We start from the raw sequence: 7,210 nt of genomic DNA, 5'->3' as shown, positions 1-7,210 counted from the left end.
GTTTCCGCTTTAGCGGGGTGTGACAGGAGGTATCCCACCCACGATTTGGAGTTTGGGGCAGTATTGTTCGCCCTCAAAATATGGTGCCATTATTTGTATGAGGTTCGACGTACCCTATACACGGACCACAAGAGTTTAAAGTATCCGATGGATCATCCCAACCTAAACATGCGCCAGAGGAGATGATTGGATTTGGTAAAGGATTATGATTGTGAGATTCTGTACCACCTGTGCAAGGCTAACGTGGTAGCCGATGCTTTGAGCCGCAGGGCGGAGAGTGCCCCAATTCGAGATATATGCATGTGGATGACGGTGATGACTCTGGTATTGGATATCATCCGAGAGGCCCAGGCAGAGGCGGTGGGACCGGAGAACTGCAAGAGAGAGCGAGTGATTGGGCAAGTATCCGAGTTTGTTACCGATTGTCGAGGGCTTATGACCTTTCATGGTCGGATATGGGTGTCGTTTATGTGCGGGGCACGTAGCATACTGATGGAGGAGGCTCACAGGTCGAGATTCTCGATCCATCCAGGGGCTAATAAGATGTATTTGGACCTGAAGAGAGATTACTGGTGGTTATGTATGAAGACGGATGTTGCGTGGGTAGTGGAGAGGTGCTTGACCTGTCGTTGGGTTAAGGCCGAGCACCAACGTCCGCATGGAAAGTTGCAGCCACTAGAGGTTCCTTAATGGAAGTGGGAACATATTTCTATTGATTTCATCACCAATTTATAGAGGACCGCGAGAGGTGTTGATGCAATTTGGGTGTGGACTGGTTGACGAAGAGCGCTCACTTCCTTGATATCGGTGAGAGCTCTTCTGTAGAGAGGTTGGCAGAGATATATGTGAGAGAGGTGGTGTCGCGGCTTGGAGTGCCGATTTCGATTGTGTCAAACCGCGATGTACGTTTCACTTCCAGGTTTTGGAAGAAGTTTCATGAGGAGTTGGGCACGAGGTTGCACCTCCGTACCGCTTATCACCCACAGACGGACGGGTAGAGTGAGCGGACGATACAGATGCTTGAGGACATGCTTTGAGCATGTGTCATGGACTTCGGTGGAAGTTGGGATTCATACCTACCTTTAGCCGAGTTTTCTTACAACAACAACCAACATTCGAGTATTGGTATGCCTCCCTTTGAGCTGTTGTATGGGAGGAGGTGTAGGACCCCTATCTGTTGGGGCGAGGTGGGGTAGCGAGTGATGGGCAGCACTGAGATAGTGCTTAAGACGACTGAGCAGATACAATAGGTCAGGAAGAGATTGCTGACAGCCCAGAGCCGCCAGAAGAGTTATGCGGATAGGTGGCGATCCGAGCTCGGATTCCAGGTTGGTGATTTCATACTCCTGAAGGTATCTCCTTGGAAAGGAGTGATTCGATTCAGGAAAAAGGTCAAGCTGGGGCCCCGATACATTGGTCCTTTCAGAGTGATTACCAGGGTGCGCAAAGTATCATACCATTTAGAGCTACCCGAGGAGTTGGTTCAGATTCATGATACCTTCCACGTATCCCAGTTGAGGAAATGTATAGTCGATGAGACAGCAGTAGTGCCACTAGAGGATATTCAGATGGATGCGAGCCTGAACTACATTGAGAGGCCGATCACAATCTTGGATCGGAAGATCAAGGTTCTGAGGAATAAAGAGATGCCCTTGGTTCAGGTCCAGTGGTAACATCGGAAAGGGTCCGAGCTGTCCTCAGAGCCGGAACTGGAGATGCAGGAGCAGCATCCAGAGTTGTTTGAGTAAGACTTCGAGGGTGAAGTCTGATTCTAGTGTGGGAGAACTGTAACATCCAGATTCCCAGTTATGGTTATATAATTATTTGTTTTGTGATATGAGGAGTGAGTCGACGAGTTAATACCCTAACTCGTTGAGTAGGATTGTGAATGATGACTCGGATTAATGAGTGGACTCGACAAGTCGGTGAATGGACTCGACGAGTCCATGATGTTGGCAGAAACCCTAAATCCTTGGGCTTGTGCCCTATTTAAGGGTCCTTGTGGCATTCATTTGTGGCTACCCTTCCAGAGGAAAGAACCCTATCATATTTGAGCGTGTGAAGTGAGAGAGAGAGAGAGCCATCTTGAGCCATTTGTTGTGATTTTGCTAAAGAGGAGAAGTGATCCAGCAGGAAGGACCAAAGGAGGTTGTTGTTCTAAGACTTTCAAGCAAGGAGACTTCACTTTGAGGTAGCAATTCGGCCATTTTCTTCTTTATTTTGTAGGCTTATTGAATCAAGCGTTTCTTTACCCTTTATTGAGTTGGAATAAGAAGCAAGATAAGTCCCAATACGAAATAGACCTTAGATCTGGACATTGAGAGGTCCAGAGAGTCCCAATCATCCAACTTTATGCTCTCCTTTTGGGGTTTTGGATCTTGGTTGTCATATTTAGATTGGACCTTTACGTGACTTTTGAGTGTTTAAAGGTCAGATCTATGAGTTAGAGAAACATATCTGATCTCAGAAGGTCATTTGGGAGTTGACATGGAGGAAACTCGCTGAGTCCATGAGAGGACTCAACGAGTTGAGTCGGGTTGCCCCGCGATTCGTGATCAATGGTAACCCGTCGAGTGAAAGGTGAACTGGGCGAGTGGGGTGAGGGCTTAGAAGGATTCAGAGGATGCGCATGAACTCGCTGAGTCCCACGAGTGCATTCGGCGAGTCTGGTCAAAGTTGGACCGTTGACTAAGTTGACTTTCGTTGACTTTTAGGGTTTGGTCAACATTTGGGCTTTGGGGTCTGGGAGGGGTAAAATGGTCTTTTACCCTTTTAAGGAATTATGAGGGGGGTTAATCTAGCCTGTAAGAGCCATTGTTAGTTAGACGAAAATTGTTTATGTGATTAGGGGGAGGCTAGATCAGTATTCGAGTTCGAGATTATCCGAGTTACCCGAGGTGAGTCTTCTCACTATACCAGAAGGTCTTATGTGTTATCGAAAGTATGTGTTCATCATACACATATTTACCCGAGGTGAGTCTTCTCACTATACCTAGGGAGGTAACTATGTGTGACCGGAAGGTCTTATGTGCTATCGAAAGTATGTGTTATATGTCTCTATGTGATATGTATATGTTATGTATGTTATGAGTAGTCTGGTATGGGCCGGAAGGTCAACAGAGTATGGACCGGAAGGTTAATAGTGGAGGGACCGGAAGGTCAAGATGGTATGGACCGGAAGGTTAACGGAGTAAGACCAGAAGGTCTACTCAGATTATAGGACCGGAAGTCCCCTGAGACACATTGACCGGAAGGTCTCATAGAGCTATAGCCTCGAGTGGCTTATGTGTTGTATGTAGTATTTTGGGAAACTCACTAAGCATTTATGCTTACCGTGTTATGTGATATGTGTTTTAGGTACCAGCGAGGATCACGGGAAGGCATCGGCATGATCTGTACACACTGATGGAGTATTGTGTATTATGTATCGGAGATTCTAGGATATGTTTTATTGTGATAACATTCGATACATTTGAGTTTTGAAATTACTTTATGAGATGTGTTATGTTTTAAAAATGGAAAAAAATCTTTTGGAATTTTACGTCGTTACAGTTGGAACGGAAGTTCATGGGTGACAAATATCATTAACTGTATGGATATCAGTCATATTAGTATGATTATAAGAACTCGCACGCGGAAACAATGATTCGTGCACGTAGTAATACGCAACTCAAGCAAGCTCATGGGATAATAACTATATGATTACTTCGTATTTACACTAGGGTTATATGGATTTTATTCGATAGACTGTGGAATGTGTGACTTTCACCTCATTTCTTGTTCCTTATTTGGTTGTGGACTTAGGGCAGAATCACCCAATCGACTGTCTGTTCAGATCTTAGTTATATATAACTTGTAGGTACTAAGTAATCATGATAGGGTATTCTCAACACATTTAGAATTCAGGGTAAACACATCTTCAACTAGTTTTACTTAATAATAAAACTACAAGTTATCAAACTAAGTATGACATATTTACTTACATTTATGGTCTTAGAGTATTTAGACTACACTCTAGCTTTATGGAAAATATAGGATTTTCCAGGTTAAACGTTATCACTCTCCAAATATATAGTATTACAAATTCATTCTTAGGGAAAATATAGGATTTTTCGGAATAGATACCTTCTTTGTAGACACAACGAATCTAAACTCGTTTCTTAGGAAGTATTGGATTTCCTGGAAACATATACAATCATTTACATATTGGAGTGACACTAAACTTTATTATTGCACCGACTCCATTTAAGGGCATGATAAAGTCATTCCCCCTGCTGTAATAACACAGTGTAATGTTCGATAATGCTAACGTCAGCGCCAAAAATTCATCTCGTCAGACGTAGTTGTAGCTAGCAACTCTAGGCGGGTGGTCGCACCGTATAAGATCAGTGTTGTGTCACTTATACCCAACGTTAGTCGTTCCCTTGATGATTAACGGATATATGACGGAAGGTTTCTACTAAGTATTGTGATCTTAGTTGTTGCGACATCGGATGTAACTTATAATGAATACTCAAACGGATTAGGTTTGATATTTAGAATATGTATAATGAACATATTTGGAATGTATATAATGAACCCATGAAGAATAGGTATAATGAGCCTATTTGGAATGGATAAAATGAACCTATGAAGAATAGGTATAATGAACCTATGATATTCAGCTTATATTCGCTTAGAGATGTGAAGTTATTTGCCAATTTAGAAAATGATACATGAAATTCTTAAAACTTCAATATTTATTATTCTTGATTCGACATCGATATTATGATAATAATACTATGATTTTTAATGTGCAAGGAAACCATGATTGACAATTTATACGGAATTTCCATCTATTACCCATTTAGTGTATGTATATATATTTGTATTAAGTTTACTGCCTTAGTAGGACTTAAGTTAATTAATAACTTTTAATCAAGTTTCTTTAGTGTACGATATATACATGCACAATTTAGATATCTTAATTAGGTATAGACATATGGTTATTTGATCTTGTATGACTGTATAATAACAATTCATTACTATTTCCTTTATCTCTTATAAGTAACTGATTTCACTTTCCTTTAATGTTCTTATTCAACAATATAGAATATGTGCGTACTACACACTAATACTTTGAATTTACAATTTCACAGCATATAAACTATCTCTTTTCAACAGTTTATTTCATATACATATATCTATGAAATTCATACTTTGATAATCCTTAATCATTTTGTACATTTAGCTTTTGTGAACTTAATACTCAGTGAAATTTCACAGCATATATGTATGATTACATCCATAAAGTAAGCTGTTATAATCATGGTTATGAGATATGTAATGCAATCTTAGTTCATCACCACATTTCATGTTTATGATTACATATGCTTAGTGATAGTTATTGTACTCCAAATCATAATTTTTTAAACTATTTTTATCATAATAATATGACCGAACTACATGTATTCTCCCCCAAACATTGATAATAAGAAATAGGGGCCATAGAACTCACTTTGGTTTTTGAGATTCGGGAATGTCGGGAAACTGGTGTTCTAAACGGGATCCGGGATGAAAGACTTGGAATCAACCTGACCATTTCATGAAGAATAAAAGTGGAGTTAGAGGTTATAATCATCTGTTCAGTATCACTCAGCCACTGGGCCATCACGTCGGACTGTTCAGGCCACCAGCCACCATGGCTGGCGTTCACTGTTCACGGTGGTAATAAGGATAGTTTTTGATATTTAAAGGTTGCTGCTTACCTGAACTAGATGGAGAACAGAAACAAAGTAGGAAGGGGCTGATGGGATGTCGAATACAGGATGGCAGGAGAAAAGATGAAGCAGTAGCTGCTTCTTCTTCCCTGTTGAGCTGCGACTACAGGCCTGAGAAAGACCAGGCGCCTTCTTCACTGGGACTTAGTGGTGATCAATAGCTGCTGGGCTGGTTTGCCATCGGAGAAGGAGGAGGTAAAAGGGTTTGTATTAGAGATGGTAGATAATTCTAATAGCTGCTGAATTATCCCCCTGTATATTGAAGAAGACACGGAAGAAGGAGCAGGGGCAGGCGATGGAAAAAAAAACAACTGGGGCCTTCAATTAAGTACACGATATTTTGAAGCTTCTCCATATCCACCTTTACAGCCGTGGCTTTTTGCAAGATATAGATTAGGAATATTACATGTGCATTCTAGAAGGGACAAGAAGGGCAAAAATGGAAAGTGGCTAGAAAGTCAGTTAGAGAGAGAGAGAGAGAGAGAGAAAAGAATAAAGAGGGAAGAGTAATTTCATTTTGGGGATGTCGATTAGTATTGTTCAATGTTGTTGGCTCTTAGCATTTAGCTAGTGAGAGAAGGAGATTCTCTGGGATTGTTTGAGGTTCTTGCTTCATTCAATATAGTTTGTAATTCATTTCATTAGATTTAATGATATCATTTTCTTCTTCTCTGATTCTTCCTGTTTCTCTTTAGTTTCATTATCTATTGATTTCTATTTCTCATCATTGGTCCGACCTGCCGTGACCTGCCGGAGTTGAGTAACAATGGTGCAACCAGTGGTGGAAACTAGATATGTCTCATAGCGTCTGGATCATCATGATAAGCAAATAGCAAGGATTCACGAAGACATACAGGAAATCAGGACATCTATGGCCTCAATCAGAACCGCCATGGCCTCAGAACGGGCATAAGAGGTTGCGTTTCGTGAAGTACTGCTTGATTGGATGAAGAACAGGATCCAGAGTTTTTCTCAGATATTAGCATTGTTTCCGATCCGACTGGGACATTACCAAAGTCGGTGGTTGATGATGCTTCTAGGGATTCGTCTGGCATAGTTAGCGGTTTCCAGTCTCATCCTACTTCCCGTGTCGTTCAGGTCGCATCGTTGGGTTTGCCTTCGGTGACATCTCCAATGATTTTGGATGAAATAGATCGTGAAAGCAACGAAATATCACCACCTGATGGAGATGAAGTATTCTTGGGGGTTTATGAGTTAGAATCGGAATCCAAAACAAACCCTCGGACTCTACCACCAAACCTAACGTCGTGCCTACCATCACCACTGCCACTAACGACCGTTGAAGAAGAAAAATATGGAAAGCCAATGGGCTTAATCTCGAATCAAGGCGGAATGAAAGAGAAGTTTACAATCCAATACACCCTCAACCTTAACGGAAAGTATCTAAATACCTGGATTGTAGGAATGGAACAACCGGGAGATTATGAGAA

The 7,210-nt window shown here is 41.4% G+C and overlaps 1 long non-coding RNA gene across 1 annotated transcript; it reads right to left on the bottom strand.

Moving 5' to 3' along the window:
* Positions 1 to 5,401: 5,401 nt before the first annotated feature.
* LOC145039076 (uncharacterized) lies at positions 5,402 to 6,095 on the bottom strand. Its single transcript, XR_013679718.1, has 2 exons — positions 5,748 to 6,095; positions 5,402 to 5,573 (listed from the first exon to the last, which is right to left on the bottom strand). It is a non-coding gene; the product is annotated as an uncharacterized LOC145039076 (long non-coding RNA).
* Between the last annotated feature and the right edge of the window lie 1,115 nt (positions 6,096 to 7,210).

This window comes from Lactuca saligna, chromosome 4 (assembly GCF_052625555.1).
Source record: "Lactuca saligna cultivar CGN05327 chromosome 4, ASM5262555v1, whole genome shotgun sequence".
Classification (NCBI taxonomy): domain Eukaryota; kingdom Viridiplantae; phylum Streptophyta; class Magnoliopsida; order Asterales; family Asteraceae; genus Lactuca; species Lactuca saligna.
Note: the sequence above shows the minus strand (reverse complement) of the source record. Positions and strands in the feature narration are given on the sequence as shown.